The sequence below is a fragment of the Canis lupus genome, chromosome 37 (assembly GCF_011100685.1).
Source record: "Canis lupus familiaris isolate Mischka breed German Shepherd chromosome 37, alternate assembly UU_Cfam_GSD_1.0, whole genome shotgun sequence".
Lineage (NCBI taxonomy): Eukaryota > Metazoa > Chordata > Mammalia > Carnivora > Canidae > Canis > Canis lupus.
In genome coordinates, this window is record NC_049258.1 from 12,309,838 (window position 1) to 12,329,005 (window position 19,168).

At 39.1% G+C, this 19,168-nt stretch overlaps 1 long non-coding RNA gene across 17 annotated transcripts in view; it reads left to right on the top strand.

Annotated features, from left to right (window-relative positions):
* LOC119867938 overlaps positions 1–18,609 on the top strand; it is a 20,428-nt gene extending 1,819 nt beyond the window's left edge. The window contains exons 2-7 of one of the 17 annotated variants that reach the window (XR_005385255.1): positions 7–564; positions 4,398–4,456; positions 5,437–5,527; positions 6,306–6,751; positions 7,265–7,387; positions 18,336–18,609. This is a non-coding gene — a long non-coding RNA (uncharacterized LOC119867938). Of the gene's footprint in view, positions 1–6; positions 565–4,397; positions 4,457–5,079; positions 5,326–5,401; positions 5,528–6,305; positions 6,752–7,264; positions 7,388–9,924; positions 10,198–12,456; positions 12,528–14,369; positions 15,398–18,335 lie in introns of those variants that run through there. The other 16 variants (XR_005385248.1, XR_005385256.1, XR_005385246.1 and 13 more) reach the window with 16 other exon arrangements.
* The last annotated feature ends 559 nt before the right edge of the window (positions 18,610–19,168 follow it).

A 19,168-nucleotide genomic window follows, 5' to 3' on the forward strand; every position in this document is an offset into this window, starting at 1 on the left:
ACACAGAACTCTACCTCAGACAGCATGCTTGACCAGTTGTTGACTTTGAGACATTCTGAATGCCTGCCAATCCTTGCGTTGGTTTCAAAGGAGACTTGTGAGCAAAGAAGGGGAATATAAGGCATGAATACTACAAAGATGTCACCCATGACTGCTCATCATATTCTAGCAGAAGAAGAAAGAGATCCAGATCTTTCTGCCCTGTTGCTTTCCATTAGATGTTAATGATGTTACCTGCCTGTCCTTGATCTTGGGTCAGTGGTTTTAGGATGCATTTACTTCCAGAATGGGAGTTTTGGAACTTATTTGTTTTGGAACTTACTCACATTAGATGTGAAAAATCTATTGTGAACTTAAACTGACTACATGTTTTTCTCAAAGCTACTATGAAAGATCCCCAAACATTTTGAGCCTGCAGATGTTCCAGGCCAATGCAGCCTTCTAAGAACAAAACTGAAAATGAAGGTTTGCCATTTAAGTTTCTTCTAACACAACTCCTACAAATCAAAAGCTTGATGCACAGTCAACCAGAAGGTGGCCTAATTACATCATGTTTAAATTAAGGTAATTCCATATAGGCTGCATAGAATAATTTATGTATTTTTCTCATTATGAAACTTTCCTATATAGAGATAGCCATTAATTCTGAGAACATTAATTTTGGCTAGGGCTCTATATTCATGTAGTATTACTTTTTAAAACACTGTCTTATAATAAACACTACAGTAGTAAAGGAATTCTGTTGTAGAAAAACAGATAATACTTAATTGCAGACCTAAACTATTTACAAATGGTTGTGATCATATCATACAATGGAGGAACTTACACATGTGTTTGATTTGACATCAGTTTCAATAAACACCGATTGAGGACTTACATATTACTAAATCCATATGATTAGTTTTAAAATTTTTTATTAAAGATTTATTTATTTATTTGAGACAGAGATGGAGAGAATACAGGAGATGGGGGAGGGGCAAAGGGAGAGGGAGAAACAGACTCCCCACTGGGTAGGGAGCTCAATGTGGGGCTCGATCCCAGGACCCTGAGATCATGACCTAAGCCAAAGGCAGATGCTTAACTGACTGAGCCAACCAGGTGCCCTGATATGATGTAGTTTTTATTGCTATGTTGGTTTTTCTGCACTGAATTATATCAAGAATAAGTTGTTTATTGTTTTAGCAGGATGCCCTCTGGTCAGGCCTACCTAACTACAATCAACTGCATCAGCAAATCAACCTATTGATTATCTCTTGAGTTTATTTTAGGTTGAAACTTTGACCAGGCAGTTATTGGAATAGATTTATTTTTGCAAACAAGCAGATTACAAAGGCAAGCAGGCTTGCAAGGACTATGTATTGAGAAATCTTGAAAACATTTTGTTTAGAAAGTTAAAGAAATGTCTTTATTCCATAAAATAAACATCTAAATCTGACTGGCTGCAAATTGAGGTTCTCTAATGTCGATATTTAAAGATGCATTGATAAACTTGTCAGTTTTCTATAAAAATACATTACTGAGATATGTAAGGGTAAAGTTATGAGAAAACTCACGAGACGAGTATTAAAATTTCAAAGTCATTCTTATTTGATTTAGTATGGGTCCAGCTTTAGTCAGAATTGGTAATAAAAAGTAGGACATTTATTTTTTAACAGTAGAGAAAGTTCATCAAATCCTTGAGGAAAAGTTTAACATTTGGGTCACTCCTCCTAATGATATTGGGTTTGTAGAATTGATATCGATCAAGAACTAAGAATTCTATTTCTGCTTAGGAGCTTTAAAAATTGATTCTGGGAAATCAATTTTTAAAAGCCAACTTTCCCCAAATCCACATTTCTTATTAAACTTTATTTTACTGCATTTTATTTAATATTTTGCTTGTAGAACTGAGACTTTTTTTCTATTAAACAATAAAATTCCTTAAAATGAGTCTTGGGCAGATGACATGGTAACAATGTTTTAGTTTTTTTTATTTTTATTTTTGGTAACAATGTTTTAAAAATTTTTAAACCATATAATACGCAAATGTCTTATAATTTGGGTGGTATTGTTTGGAAATGTACTTTATTTATTTTTATGTAGGCTCTATCCCCAACGTGGGGCTCAAGCTCACAATTCTGATATCAAGATTGCATGCTAGGAGAACTGAGCCAGCCGGGGGTGGGGGTGGGGGTGGGTGGGTGGGGCGGTGGGTGGTGCCCCTAGGTGGTATTGTTTGAAAGAGCCCCTCCTTCCCCCTTTTCCAGACTAGCTCTGCCCACAGGTTTGTCCATCCTCTTTCTAGGTGTTTATACACATATATAGCTGCACTGGCACAAAGACACATGACTTTTGAGTTTTCCCCTAACATTTTAATTCTATTTTCATAACATTAATTTTCTTGATAAAGCAGTAACAGATTTAATAGGACAAATAATGTTTAGCTCTGCCAAATAATTAGTAGTAAATTAACAGTTGAAACAACTGATTAGGCACAGGTGTCTCATTAGAGAATCTGTTCTCTGGCCTGATGACTCCTAGTCACAGTTGGGTAATTCTCTGTTCGTGTCCAGGGGAATGTAGGAAGTGTGCTACACTCTGTCAGGACCATTAAACAGTTTATTTCTGTCTCACATTATTGCTTTTACGATCAGAAAGAACAGGGCACTTGAAAACCTCACCAAGGGTCACCTGAAACAGGTTCTGCTGACCTTCAGTCATGCCCTCTCTTCATTCCTCTCTGTCTGTCTTGCCCTGTCTTTAACTTTCATCTTTTTTTTTTTTTTTCCTTTTCCTAAGTTTTTCAGGCACCCATGATTGTTGTTGATTTTGGGGATAAAGCATACATACACTTTACAAGTGGAGTTGCATTTGCTAAGTAGGTTACACCCAAATGCCAATGAGCACCAATTTTCTGGCCTTGTGCTCACAGCCAGCACTGCAGTCAGAGAGACCCAGGTTTGAATCCAACACCTGCTCTGCGACCATAACAGACTACATAATCGATAGCTAACTCAGGTCCCTCTTCAACAAAATGGGGGTAATAAGATCTGCTTCATATGGCTGTTGTGAGGAAATAGTGAGTGACATACACAAGATTTCCTAGCTTAATCTCTTGGTGAAGGGTGGTTATTATCACTACGGTATCAGCACTTGCTTGGGGATGGTGTGAGGGAGATAGAGAAAAATCTCCGTAGATCTTCATCGGTGGCTTAGCTTCTGGGAAGGCACTTTTAACATTGGCAAAAGGTTTTGTGAAGAAATGGAGAAAGTAGGGATCAAAAGTGAAGTGACCTGGACAATTTGTTGGGTAAGATATTTTGAATTAAACAAAGCTCAAAGGGGTAAGTGCAAAAAGTTTACAGGACAAAATCAAAATGCTACCATGCCAGACGGGGAAAGGTGGACTTCAACTCAGTATAGCAGCCCTGCTAGAATTAGTTAAATAAATGCTGTTTATTTATAAAGCCAATAAGATAGTGGGATGCATGAAAGGCAAAAGGCAGGAAGTGGCCTGTCAGTTCTTAGCACTGGTCTGACCCCAACTGTGGCTACTTGTGTCTCCCCTTGAAGGAGGATGTGGGGAGCTGGCATAGCTCCAGAGAAGAGCAAAAATGTAATTAAGGTTTGGAAAATAAGGGCTAAGAGGAAAGGCCAAAGAGCTGTGGGGTTATTTAGTTTAAAAGAATAAAGGTCTAAAAGATTTGACAGGTCATCATAAGAAAGACATTGGTTGTTTCCCATTTCCACAAATAATAGGGCAAGAAGAAAGAGGCTTTACATTGTACTTCAGAAAGTTTAGGGGCAGAGAATTATTAACAGGGAGGCTCCCGAGCCTTCCTGGCAACTGGGGGGGGGGGGGGAGATTAATGTACAATTATGGTTGTGTCCACTCATTCACATTTACATGTGAAGGAAGAATGAACGTGGTATTTGAATATGAGCTTTTTGATTATTTTGAAAGCAAACCAGGTGCTCATTGCTTGAAATCATTTAGTTGTTACCTATTTAAATCCAGTTACTAACAAAAAGTTAGTTTGAAGGTATAGACACAAATCAGATAGGTTCCGGATTTTCTGAGACAAAGCCTTGTCCCATTAGATTGCTTTTGGCTGGAACCAACTAAAATGCTCTCTGAGGCTGTATCTATTTACTGAATCCCAGAAGAAACTACATTTGATTGTGACATTTAGGGAGAGTTTGATGAACCCCAGTGCCGGTGGGTGTCCATATCATTGCACATTGAGACTAAAGGGTTCTCTGCCTTTCATTTATCCACTTAGGATAGAGATGGAGAAGGTGGGGCTCCACATGCATTTCAGCTCGGGATGTGGTAGTGTCCAAGTCCGAGGGAGAGGAGCACGTTTGCTTTAATAAATATGTGGTCTGTCAATGGTTCCCACTGTCTTCCAATTTAGGTGACTGGTGGCCAACTTCAGTGTAGATGCTTCTTCTGCAACTAAGCGAGGCCACACTGGTGAGGATTTCAAAAACTCAAAATAGTTTTGCTTTTCAAGTTTCTCTTCTCCTTTCCATCTATCAGTCTTTCTATCATCGTTTCTATTATTGATTTTGAATTACATCAATAATCTAGAACAATATGTTTTGGGATTTTCCCATGTTAGTATGTATGATCTACTTCCCTCATTTTAACTACTGCTTTTTATTCCTTGATATGGACATGCCATCATTTATTTTTGCTCTCACTTAAAGATATTTAAGAGTAGTAATCATAATGAAAGTTGGGATAATAGTTACTTGTGGAAGGGTAGTGATTAGAGGTGGCATGTGGGAACATTCTGAGGGCCTGTAAATATTCTACACCTGGCTCTGAGTGGTGATTACATGGAGTGTATACATATAAAAATTGTCTCATTTGTGGACTTCACATACTTTATTGTATGTAAATTATACCTCACAGCCAAATTTTAAAAAAGTAAAGTCATCATTCTTTAAAAATATTATAAAGTATTAAAAAATTATAAAGTATTAAATTATATTTCTGAAGAAATAAGACAAGGGTGTAGAAAAGGAAAGTCGGGAAGAAAAGGAGCTAGCATTTAGAAAGCACCTGTTGTTTTCTAAGCACATTATGTCATTTCTCATTTAATTATCAACAAGTACTCTGTGGAGTGGGTATTCGTGTTCTATTTTCATAGATGAGGAATCAGACTCAAAAAAGGTTAAGTAAAGTTCCAAGTTCACAGGTGCTTGGCAAGTAGCAGAGTCAGGATTTGAACTAAGATCATTAGGACTCAAGGTTTGAATGCAATTCTAAGGAGAGGCTGTTAAATCGGAGAAGGTAGAGCTCAGAAGCTGCATGCATTGCCCAAACTTATGCTCAGGGTGAGTGGCAGATCCATCGACCCAGCCCGCTGATTCTTTGGTGCAACAACTTACTTCCTTTCTGTTTGATTTTCAGAGTATTTAACAAAGTTATTCTATTTTATGTCCTAGAAGAAAATGTGGGAGATGAGGATTTACTGATGAAGAAACTTTTAGAAATTTCCTACTGCCAAAGATGCAAACATGTGACATTTATGAAAGGGTAAACAAAACTATTTGGGAGTCTGAGAACTTTCTTTTCATTTTGGTCCTGGGAAAACTTGGAAATTATATGCTTTTGTAGAAAATGATTTGGTTTTAACCTCAGAAATGTGTATGAGAGTTAGGGATTTTCCTTGTTTTGGAACTTGTGAATGATATATCATTTGTTTAAAGATGATAAGAATAGTTTAAATGACAAGACGATCTGGGACAATTTAGGAATACTCATTTTTTAAAAAAGATTTTATTTATTTATTAGAGAGAGAGAGAGAGGCAGAGACAAAGGCAGAGGGAGAAGCAGGCTCCATGCAGGGAGCCCGACGTGGGACTTGATCCTGGGTCTCTAGGATCACACCCTGGGCTGAAGGCCACACTAAACCGCTAAGCCACGGGGGCTGCCCAGGAATACTCATTTTTAAAAAAGATTTTATGTATTTATTTGAGAGAGAGAGAGAGAGAAGAAGCAGGGGGAACGGAAGAAGGAAAGGGCGACACAGACTCCCCATTGAGCAGGGGCCAGATGTGGGGCCCCATCCCAGGACCCCGGGATCATGACCTGGGCTGAAGGCAGTCACTTAACTGACTGAGCCACTCAGGTGCCCCAGAAAACTCATTTAAAAGCATAAACTGTGTAAACTTCCATGTAATAATTTTGGTTATAGAGACTAGTTCTCTCTTTTCTGGCTACGTCCTCTCAGTTTAATTCATTAGACTTTAAAAATTTTCCCTTTTCTATAATTTTCATTATTAAAAACTCTCCCTTTTTTCTTTTCTTTTAGTGCCCTGGTTCTCAATCACACTGCTTCAAAGAATGAAGAGGTAGACCAGACAAAGAGTGGTGGACAGCATAGCAAAGTTTCTGACAGTAAAGTTTATTGAATGATTGTACAAAGCTCCCAAAGAGGGAAGGGACCGGAGAGGGTTACCTTATACTTTTTTCTCTTCATTCTCCTCCTCTTGATAATTTTCTTCCACTTCTCATTACTGAGTTATATATGTTTTTATTATGTCTCAGCACTTGGCATGAAGTTGTTGACGTCAAATCCTCTTAACCATATTCGAGAGATTGATAATTGTGCTCTTTTAGTAATGACGGAATGCAGCACCAACACATACTCCTCATATAATCAGCTCACTCCCATAATTGCAATAAACTCTATTCTGAAATGTTATCTATTGAGAACCATAAAACTTTTAAACCGCCAAGAGGACATTTGCTACACTTGTAAGTAATAGAATCTTAGATTGTTAGCCGTGAAAGAGGTCTAATTTTGTACAGGAGGAAACAACAGCCCAGGGATCTTTGTGCAAATTGATTACTTTCATCATAGCAATCTAACTTGCATAACCTAAAGTAAATGATATCATTTCTTTATAGCGTTGATTAAATGAGTTTGTAATGCCTACTTCCATAGTTGATTTGCTTTTGGAGGTGTGTATTACAATGCACGCAAAGTTGAAAATGCCTTTTGCACCTTCTAGTCATTTAGTTTATAAACATAGAAACACTAGTAAAGAAAAAAGAAAAAAAGAGCAAAGATACAGCATATTTCTTCCAGCTACTTGGGTTCTCTGGTATGAAGCGTGGTTACAAGTCAGTGGAATCATCTTAGGCCCTCAAAGTTATATTCCTAGAGAGTGGACATGAATAAAAGGAATAGACCTATGCTTTCCCTGTTAGAATATGCATTATATACTAAGTAGAATCTTTGGCTATTTGTGCCTCTCTGCATCAAAGAACAAGACAGCCAAGCCCAACCGCATGTCCACTGTCTTTGACATGGTTATGGTTTTCTGACGATGACAAGTCCACAAAGCAAATTCCAATCTACGATGTGACAGAGAAAAGGTTTTGTTCAAGGTGAGTTACAACTACATCAGTAGAAATATATTTTGAAATATTGTCTCTAGAATCTATCATTTTAGGAGATGTAAGTCTAGGAGACATATTCCCCTTTTCCCCAAATAAAGTAGTTTTCTTGTTTTTCTTTTCCGATTACAAAAATGATAGGGTAAGACAGAAAATCCAAGCCATACAGAAAATTACTAAAAACATGAAGTCATCCTGGCACCCAAGAAATGTTAAAATTTCTCTTGACATCTCTCTATGTATTTTATCCATCTCTGTGCGTGCATATGTGTGTGTACTTATATAAGTGATACCATATACTTGTATACTTTGTTTTTAACTTAACCATCTGTCATGGAGATTTTCTTTCCTTTAATGAGTATCAGGTTCATAGTGCAGGTAATGAGTAAAGGTTCATGATAGCCCATTATATGGATATATCAGAATTTAATGAATCCCCAGTTGACAGACATTGGGTTGTTTAGTTTATTGGTACAAGCAAGGTGGGAACATTCTTGTGCATGTATCTTTAACTCAAGAACTTATCAGGAAAGTAGATAAAATCCTAGAAGTCTGGTCCCTGTCACCGGTTTGCTTTCCAGAAACTTTACTTTTTAAATTTTGTCAATTTCCATTGCTGCAACAACGTTTGAGAATATAGAAGCAGATTTTTTGGTTCAGTGACTTGAAAGTCTTCAAATATTCAAAATTAATATTCATTACTTTTGGCAAACAAATGTCAAATGTTCCTAATGACTAGATTAAAATATGTGCTATTTAATGATTAGTAGACAAAACAAATCTTTCCAACTGTTTTCCAAGCCATCAGGAAAAAAAAAATCCCTTCTTCCGTGTTCTTACACACAATAATTTGTGTATACGTCTATGGAAGCACTTATTTGATTTTTAACTTTTATTCTTGGGTGCTTTCTCAATTAAAATGTTAGCTCCCTGAGGGGAGGAACTGTACCACCACCCTGCAAGGATCTTACAAAGTGTGTCTGAACCTCAGGAAACTTTGTGGATGAATAAACAGCCACAAAATTTTCCATTTGCTTCCCCCCATTTAGCAACTTCCACCTCCCTCTTTTTCCTTGGGTTTTGAAATATAAGTGTAATATTTGCCCAGGGCAAACAGACTCAGGGCTTGGGAGGTCGCATTGTGTAATGGATGTTAAATCAGCCTAGTTTAACTCTTGGCTGTGATTTATGAGCTTTGGGATACTGGGCAAATTGCTTAACTCCTCTGAATCCTAATTTTCTTCTCTGTAAAATGGAGATAAAAGGCTCTCTTTTGAAAAGTGTCATACAGATTAAAGGAGGTTATGTTTTAAAGCCTTTAGCAAGGTGCTTAGGGTCACACTTGATAAAAAGGAGCTATGACTATTATTATTTCCTCAAAGGTACAGATACACACACACACACACACACACACACACACACACACACAAGTCAATGGCTATTGCTTGCCTTCAACTTCTTGATTGGACACCAACAAAAGCTCCAAGTTAACGGAGATTAGGTCTGAGACTTGTAATAAAATCAATCTAGAACATATGTCAGTGATGAAAATTTATGTTTTTAAAACTAAAAGAAGTTCTCAGAGTATTGAAATAGGGAATGAATAGGATTGGGCTAGGCATTAATAACCATAAGAGTATTTTGTTAGGGTAAAAAACAACGTCGGGCAGTCTCTAGCCCAAAGCATCACGTTATACAACTCCAGTGAATAAAAAACAAAACAAAACAAAAAAATGAAAATGTAAAAGTTGAACTATAATGACCTTTGTTCTTTCCTAACAAGCAACCAACCTTTTAAAATGACAACCTACTTTCACCTTCTTGGCCCTAGGACCACTATTGGTTTTCACCAGATTTGCCTTCTTACACTGGAGCATAGGTGGCTGAACCTACTTTCCACATAACAGTTGAGCCTTAAGAATGCAGGAACACCCTGTGAACTGCTCACTAAATTTCGTTCAGGTTTCTGCACTTCCTGCTGGAGATGGCTCAGGGAAATGCAGCGTCATCTGTGTGTCACATTTCCAATACTGCTTCCCTCCACTTAGATTTTCTGTGTATAAAGCCAGTTATCATCAATAAGTGCACTTCTTAAAATCTATGGAGGAAAAGACTGCAACATCTTCTGCACTTAAGCAGAATTCAAATTTGAGCAAAAGATAGCTTTCTTTGAAAGACGGAGTTTTAAAAAAGATGAGCAAAGCGTGTACTTCCTGAGACCAAGTAAATATCCTCTTCTACGGAAGCAAGGACACTTCTTCCTCTTCCTCTAAGGAAACCCGACCCTGATTCTATTTTTTTTTTTTATTCAAGACTTAGCAGAAACACAATGCTTCACATTATGAAGGCTTATTACAACACAATGACAGCACTATAATTTCTATCAGGGTGAAGTGCTTCTCTTGGCTTTAGGCCAGTGAGGCTCAGGGTCATTTAGCACTTCTATAATGTCTGACACAGGCAAATACCTTTATGTTAATGCAATCTGCATTTATTTAGGAAGCATTTTAAAAACGTTATTTTAACAGAATCTCATTAGAAGCAGCAGCAGCAGCAGCAGCAGCAGCAGCAGCGGGATCTTGCACGTGACCAGATTTGTTTTCCCTGGTGTGGATAGACTTTCAGATGGTCTATAAGCCATTTTGACTGACGGTACCACCCACTTCTGAGGCCCAAGCAGTTGTAAAATCTGTTTGGTGGGCAGAAGGCCTTTTGGTTCTTTTGTCAAAGAAAACCTGTAATTGTAAAATTCCTTCTTGATTTCATTGTTTACATAGACATAAATAATGTTCCCTTGTCTTTTTTCTGGTTATGTGGTATGTGGTCATTCTCGATGTTTTGAAGAAGTTAAGTAAGACCTTTAAGTAAACATCTTAGGGAAATAGCTAAGATCTAAAGCTAGCAACACTTCATATTTTTGTCTATTAAAAGAAAGACAAATTTTTTTTCAGAAGGCTTCCACCCCACTGCCCCTGCTTGTTTCTTGTCGTCATTGTGGGCTTTGGCCCCGGGAGACTATGTCTCCACATAAAAGCTGTGTAATCCTTACTTCCCAGTGAGAACTACCTGAGTACTTACAAGTAATACTTCCTTCCCACGTGGACAGGCATGGTGGCTGCTTCCTTCCCACGTGGACAGGCATGGTGGTGTGACTGGAGTCCTGCAGTGCAGCTGGGGACATGGGAGAGGGGGTGAGAGGACGAATCCTCCATAGGGAGCAAGGCTGTGTAGCAGGTCTTTGATCCAATAGCAACATTGGGTCTAGCCAATTAGAGTTGTCTCAGTCTCCCTTAGCAATCTGACATGGCAAGCATACTGCAAGTACTTCCCAAGACTTCTCTCTTTTTTTGCTTAGACTGGCGGTGGGATAAGGATAGACTGTGGGCAGTTTAAATGGAAAAACAAAGTATTTGTTTATTCATCCATTTATTGATTATAAATGCAAACATTTCCTAAGTGCTCTGTATGGCCCAGGCACTGTGCTCAATGCTTTTATTTTTTTTTTAAGATTTTATTTATTTGAGAGAGAGTGAGAGAGAGCACGAGCAGGGAAGAGAGGGAGAAGCAGGCTCCCCACTGAGCAGGGAGCCGGACAAACGATGCGTGGAGCTCTGAGCTCCATCCCAGGGGTTAGGTTCATGATCTGAGTTGAAAGTAGACCTTTCACTGACTGAGTCACCCAGGCTCCCCTGTGCTCAATGTTTTATGTACATTATCTCTATTAATTCTTACAATAACCACAAAGCAGGTAAATGTCAACCTTCATTTAGCAGTTGAGGAAATGGAGCCTTAGGAGAGTGTAAAGAAACTTGCCCAAGGTCACGCAACAGTAAGAGGCAAAGCTGGGACTCTATCCTGCTGTGATGCCAAGGCTGTGTTCTTAACCACTGTGCTATACTGCCTCCCTGTGTTAGAACATCTTTTATCTTTTATCCACAACAGGGTGGAAGATAAGTAGAAGATAAGAAACCTGCCAGATGCTAGATGCCTGGAGATACTATTATATACGCTTGTCATTATATTAACATAGTGTAGGAAGTTATGTTAAATTGTCATGTTTATACAAACAATGAAGAAACTTAAATAGGCTCCAGCAAATGTAATTCAAGCTGTTTGATCTCTAAAATATGATTATAATGATCTCTTTCTGTTGGCCTCTATCTCTGGTTTTCTGAAGTGATCTTTTGTTTTGCATGAACAGTTGTTGCTGAGCAATGCCAGCTGCAGGGGAACGATTCATGATTACCTCCTCCCCCCTCTTTCTTCCCTCCTCATCACCTCTGATCCTCACAAGTGCTATAATTTTAAATTTATTTATTTATTTATTTTAAATATTGTATTTATTTATTCATGACAGACACAAAGAGAGAGAGAGAGGCAGAGACACAGGCAGAGGGAGAAGCAGGCTCCACTCAGGGAGCCTGACGTGGGACTTGATCCCCGGTCTCCAGGATCACACCCCAGGCTGAAGGCGGCACCAAACCGCTGGGCCATCGGGGCTGCCCTAATTTTAAATTTATATGATTGACAGAGATGGGAAGCTCTCACGTGTATTTCTCTTACAAAATTTATTAAAGCAAAAGCATCTCCAAAAAGGCCCCAGCATCGTGTCTGGTTCAGACACAACCCTTCAGGAGGGAACACGGCTACCGATATAATTTAGTTGGAAGATGGTGAAGCAGAAGGAGGAGGAAGAGTTTGGGGAATTTTAAGTGCTCTGATTCTCATAGTCTCCTATTTTGGGCACCCTGAGGGATAGTTACATCTCAAAGCACAAATTAGAGTAAGGAGAACTTCTGAGATTATGTAATGTCCTCTGTTAGAGACATCAGATTTAGGGTTGGTCTAATTTACTTTGACTACTCATTTCTGAAAATTGCCTCTGGGATGCAGCGTCATCCTTAAATTAAGCCGCCCCCTTTTCCATATTCTGTGTGAGGGAGTATATGCAGATAACCCTACAGATATCCAAAATCTGCAGGTACTCCCTGGGTCTTCCGTACAAGTGTAAAGCCCCTGGTAATATTGAAGGTTCTCAATCTTCTGTGATATGCTTTCAGCTGCTAGAATTACTGGCTACACAAATGAAGGGCTTCAAAGAACCAACTACACCACCATCTCCATGGTGAGAGAACAATATTTCTAGGTGTCCACAAAAGTAACTCCAGCAAGAGCACTACTTATGTGCCTGTCTTTCCACACTATGTCTGTGTTTGGGGAATGGCCGGTTTGGCCATGTGCTGCCCTTACTATTATGCCTTTCATGTTCATGGAACAAAGTGTTTACATGTTTCAGGAAACCAAACAATCTATCTTTGTTGTTCATCTGCCATGATGCCGCATATTTTACTCTTGGCCAGATGAATCCCAACGGACCTCAGTAACAGTATATATACTCAGTTGCAGCAACGATACATTTTACAAAATTTGGTAAAATGATCAAATGCTGGGGTGTCCTTAGCATACTGTTTAAAAGATACTGCAGGATACACCTGAAAAGTAAATCATGATAAAAGAAAGGGCAGAATGAAAAAAACCAGAAATGCATGTGAGGGTGCTTGTCCAGGTGGCCCTGCACAGGCATTGAAAGCAGCCCTGAGCAGCTCCGGAGGCTCACTGGTTTAGCGCCGCCTTCAGCCCAGGGCATGATCCTGGAGTCCTGGGATCGAGTTCCACGTCGGGCTCCCTGCATGGAGCCTGCTTCTCCCTCTGCCTGTGTCTCTGCCTCTCTCTGTGTGTCTCTCATGAGTAAATAAATAAAATCTTAAAAAAAAAAAAATAAAAGCAGACTTGTGGCCTTCTCCTTGAGGGTCGACAAGGCTTGGTGAAGCCTGGATAATGAGTCAAGAGTTTCAATGGATTCTTTAATTTGATGATTTAGAGGTGGATATGTTGGAAAACAGCATTAACATATATATATACTTAGAAGCTGGCACTTGCTCGGTATTAAAAGATCAGGTTGGCAAGTGCCCGCCATGCATTTATAGAAGCTTGTGGTGTCATCACTCCCTGTTCAGAACTACTCAAGTGATTTGAGGGAGATTAGGCGAGCTTATTTTATTCTTATGCACATTAATTTAGGAATTTGGCTGGAAGACTCCCCCCCCCTTTTTTAAAGCAAATGTCTAAAGTTGATACCTTTTAAATACTGCAGAATTCATTTTCCTCAACTTTTTTTTTCTTAAGATTTTATTTATTTATTCATGAGAGACACAGAGAGAGAGAGGCAGAGACACAGGCAGAGAGAGAAGCAGCCTCCATGCAGGGAGCCCAACATGGGACTCGATCCTCGGTCTCCAGGATCACGCCCTGGGCTGAAGGCAGACACTCAACCAGTGAGCCACCCAGGGATCCCTTTCCTCAACTTTCTTAGTATCATAGCCAAATTAAATCCTGAGTAGTGTTGAGAAATGGACCTGAAAGAGAAAGGATGAATAAAACTCAACGAATTTCTTTCAGAGTTAGCCTGTGCTTAACGTTTATATGCAATGTGGCTAGGGCAAAGCTACCTGGTTTAAATATTTGTTGATAGCCTACCATGTACCAAGTCTACATTCTAGGCTCTAGTGATAATAAAACAGTGAACAAGACAGCTAAGTTCCTGCTGCACTGATCCTAAAGTTTAGTGGGAGGGGCAAATCATAAAGAAGTGTTCAAATAAATATATAACATTTCAGAAAGACAGGAATAGAGAATGATAGGGTGCGAAGGCAGTCATGAGTGCTAATTCATAATGAGTATTTAGGGAAGTTGTTCGGATAAGGTGACATTTGAACAGAGGATTGAGGAGCCATGTAGGTATCTATGACAACCATATTCCAGGCTGGGAACATGGAAGGCAAAAAACCCGAGACAAGCTTCTATTCTGACTCTGGGCTCATCCATGCATGAACACAACGGCAAGCAATGACTTGAAAAGCATGTGTGTTTCTTCTTGCTGTCTTGCCTGATTGGGTGTATTTTCTTTTTCAAGTCGGCCTTGTCACGAGGACATGCCCAGGCTAACCTACTTGAGATGTATGAGAAATGTGGAGAAGAACCAATGCCATAATAAACCAGCTGATGGCGAGCCAGTGAGAATGCTCAGTGAAGAGCAGCTGAAGTGCTTCCTCAATGCATACTTTTGATTACAGACATATAAGTGACTCAGGTAGAGACTAGGAAAGCCATCTGCTGACCCATAGACTTATGGGCAAATATAAATGTCTATTGTTTTAAGCCACAGAGTTTGAGGATGATTTGTTATGCAGTACCATTGTGGTGATGGACAAGTGATACAGGCACTCAGGGTTCTTTGCAATGTGGTCTTGCCCACGTCTTTAGCTTCGTGTCCCACCATTCCAGTGCACTTTAAATTCCAGACAACTGATTTAACTGAAGTTCTTGAAAAGGGACATGGTCTCTCATGAATTTCTATATGCTATTTTCATTTCAGAAATGCACTTCATGCCCATCTTTGCCCCATCTTCTATCAAGACTTAGGTCAGGTGTTGCTTCTTTGAAAAGCCATGCTAATGCCCCATACTGGGTTAAGTGTTCCTTCTCTGTGCCTGCATGGGAATCTCTAGTACAGAAAGGCACCCGTATGTTTACAATTTAGTATACTAAGTGTTCTCTCTCCTCTATGAGCAGAAGCTTCCCAAAGTCAGAGACTGGCTATTCTCTGTATCCTGAATGTAGTGTTTGGCATAAAACAGAATCTCTACACACGCTTGTCAGCTTATGAAAGACATTTATTTACCTTATTGGAATAGAGTTCTAAATCTCACAAAGAAAGGGAAAATTCTAAGAGAACAGGGAAGGCTTCATGGAAGAGATAGAAATTGAAATATTCTTTAGATTTAAGAGGTGGAAAGGGTTTGGGAGTTAATGAACATTTCAGGCCGAAATAGTAGCCATGAACAAAGGCAAAGTGTTACACTAGCGGTTGAAGCATCCAGTACTATTGTAGTAGAAGATTCATGAGTAGGTGTATTGTAATAAAGGCAGGGGCAGAGGCAGCCTATGTGGCTCAGTGGTTTAGCGCTGGGATCAGTCCAGGGCCTGATCCTGGAGACCCGGGATCGAGTCCCACATCGGGCTCCCTGCATAGAGCCAGCTTCTCCCTCTGCCTGTGTCTCTGCCTCTCTCTCTCCCTCGTCTCATTAATAAATAAAAAAATAAAAAAAAAACAAAGGCAGAGGCATTTTGTGGGGATTTGAACAACATGTTAAGACATTTGGGCTTCATTTTGCAGAATAATGACACCATAAGAACCATCCTTTAATGGGTTAGTTTGGAAACAGTGTGTAGGATATTTTAGGGGTCAGAAGAGAAAGAGACTGAATATGTGGAACTATCTACAAGTGGCATTTGGAACAATTCAGATAAAAGACAATGGGTAAGACTGGGAATGTGTAAGAATATATAAAACAGTAATTAAATGTGGGAGTTGGGAAAGGGGAGATAACCAAAAACTACTCTTAGATTTCTCTCCTAGTATCTGGGGAAAAAAGAACAAGCTTAATAGGAACTTTGAAACCAGTTTGGACATACTGGGTTTAAAATGCATATAGGTTAAGATATCTAGGAAGAAGAGAGAAACCTGGACTTGGAGCTGAGCTAAGAACTGGCACATTTGAGGATCTTCTGTCCAGAAAGGATTGTTGTAGGAACGAAGCCCAGGAAGATAAGTTCAAGGGCTGATCCATGCAGAATGCCTTTATTTAGAGGACAATAGGAGAAAATGGGGCACATAAAAGAAACAGATGTAGTAGAAAGTAGATTCAGATAGAGTAGCTGGTGGACAGTGCAAAAGAGGAGCCTAAGAATGGAATGAAGTACCAGTTTCAGATAGGAAGAAAAGTTAATGGGAAAGAGGACTGAGAAGGGGATAGTGGATTTGATCATGTTGGTGTCTTTAAGAAAAGAACATTTTGGTTTATGGTTGTGGATTTTGAAGTCAAATTGTAAGGATTGAGTTGGGATAAATGAGAAAGTGGAGACAGAGTGTAGATTTTAAAAAAAATTGATAAAGGGAGGAAAAAGACGAAATAGTAGTTGAGCATTGGAAAAAGACATTCATATGATTTGGACATTTGTATAGGTACATGGGTGGGGTGGGGGTGGAGCTGGAATAAGAGATGGCTCTAAAGCTCCCAGAAGCCAATGTTTATAGCAGCAATGTCTGCAATTGCCAAAATATGGGAATATATATATGAATATTATCAGAAAGAATGAAATCTTGCTATTTGCAATGATGTGGATGGAACTAGAGTGTATTATGCTAAGTGATATAAGTCAGTCAGAGAAAGACAAATACCATATGATTTCATTCACGTGTGGAATTTAAGAAACAAAACAGATGAATGTAGGGGAAGGGAAGGAAAAATAAAATAAGAAAAAACAGAGAGAGGCAAACTGTAAGAGACTCAACGATATGAAAAAGACTGAGGGTTGCTGGAAGGGAAGTGGGCGGGAGGGATGGGGTAATTGGGTGAAGGACAATAGGAGGGCATTTTATATAATGAGCACTGGTGTTATATGGAACTGATGGATCACTAAACTCTACCCCGAAACAAACAAAAAACAAACAAAAAAATGTAGACTTGATAATGCGTAAGGAGAGGTTTGCCTTTATTTTTTTTTTATTTTTTTAAATTATTTATGATAGTCACAGAGAGAGAGAGAGGCAGAGACATAGGCAGAGGGAGAAGCAGGCTCCATGCACCAGGAGCCTGACGTGGGATTCGATCTCGGGTCTCTAGGATCGCGCCCTGGGCGAAAGGCAGGCGCCAAACCGCTGCGCCACCCAGGGATCCCGAGGTTTGCCTTTAAATAGGGGGGACTGCACTTCTTTTTCCACTATAGAATACAGCAGAGGATATATTTATCTTTCACCATTATGGGGCATAACCATGGCTTCACACAGTCCATATTTGGACCACACTCAAAGACAAAATATCATAGCTGATCAGCCACTTGACATGTATGGCAATGATCATTTTTAAACTTGTCTTAGAGGTTAAAAATATTTAAAAAACTAAATGTGAGTGTATTAGTCTCATCAACAGCCCACTATTTTTTACATATAACAAAGAAATATCAAACTGTTAAGGGATAAAACAAAAATACGTGGCTTTCTAAAGGGTGGGAAGCCAAGCAGATGATCTTTATCAAATGCTAATTTATTCATAATAATTAGCTTTGCTTATGTCTCCAAAATTTGGGACATTGGGAATGAATAGTAATTTTGGTATAATATAGACACAACTGTTAACTACTCTTTAGGTGGGTCATTCTCTCATTTGGATTTAGTATTTTGTAAAATAGAAGAGTGTTTTCTTTTTTAGAGCTAGTTTCAAAAATAGACCCTTAACTGTGTATATAACTAGTATAATTAAACCTGTAGTAGGTATATATTTGTATTTGTATTGAAGTAGTAGAAATTTGAAGTAGTAGAAATTTATAGATAGTTTACATTCATTCAGGAAAATTCCCTCCAATGTGATTAACGCTTAATGATAAAAACCACTTTCAAGAATTGATTTTTGAATGAAGTCTTTTTATAAGGAGAAGATGAAGTGGGGTTTCTAGTTGCTATGTTGATTTGGTTTAAGGTAGTTCCAATACTGTAAGTCTGCTCTTTTATTAAAATATTTGGGTGACTTATAATTTTTTTTCACTGAGGTTGTCAAGTTATGGATGAAAAAAAGACTAAGGGCAAACAAGGTTGTTATAGGTAGATAGACATTCTGTCCAGTGGTTTTCATGTCATTTGCAAGAAGTGAACTATCCATCCTCTGCCCCACACTTCACCTCTTTCCCTTGTGCCCTCACAAAGAGGCTGATGATGTTCTGTGAGGAACAGCTGGGGAGTTGCTGGGCTCCTCAAAACGAGGGCTGCTTTGATCTCTGCTCAACCCTGATCTCTTAGGTCATCTCTCTCTTTTTTTGTCAGGGGAAAGGGCATGTCTCTTTTGTGGATTCCTGGTTCGTGGTGGTATCTGGATAAGGAAGAAAGGCTGTCCCTGCACTTTTGACTGTGGGGTGCTTGGCTGCATGTCCCAGTTCAGATTCCAACACACCCTATGTTGAAGAAGAAGCTTACAAGTCTGAACTTTGGTTTGGGTAACTGAGAATGAAAGCATTTTTCATCTGAACTTTCTGTGCTTTATGAACACCTCAAGGGAAACACCTTTAATACTGGAGCCCTAATAAAGAGCATAAGACAATTTGTTTTTCTGATGAAGAAAAATCTTGATGCACAAAACAGATGATACAAGCAACCCTGTTTCCCTAAATGCTTGTTATTTAATCTACTTAATAAATTTTGAATTCTTTGGAGATAAAGCAAAATGTAAGCAAAAATATGAGAAAAAGGAAGATGAGAGGGTTTTTTTTTGTCATTGTTGTTTAGAGATACCAAGATATAGAAATTATTCCTTTTTTTTAAATAGTTTATTTATTTATTCATGAGAGACACACAGAGAGAAGAGAGAGAGAGAGAGAGAGGCAGAGACATAGGCAGAGGGAGAAATAGGCTCCCTGCAGAGAGCCTGATGCAGGACTCCATCTCAGGATCCCTGATCATGCTCTGAGCCAAAGGCAGATGCTCAACCACTAAGCCACACAGGTGCCCCAGAAATTATTCCTTTTTAAAAAAATTTTATTTATTTATTTGAGAGAGAAGGAGAGAGAGCAGGGGGTGGAGCAGTGGGAGAGGAAGAGAATCTCCAGCAGACTCTGCACTGAGTACATAGCTCAATGCAGAGCTCCAGCTCACAACCCTAA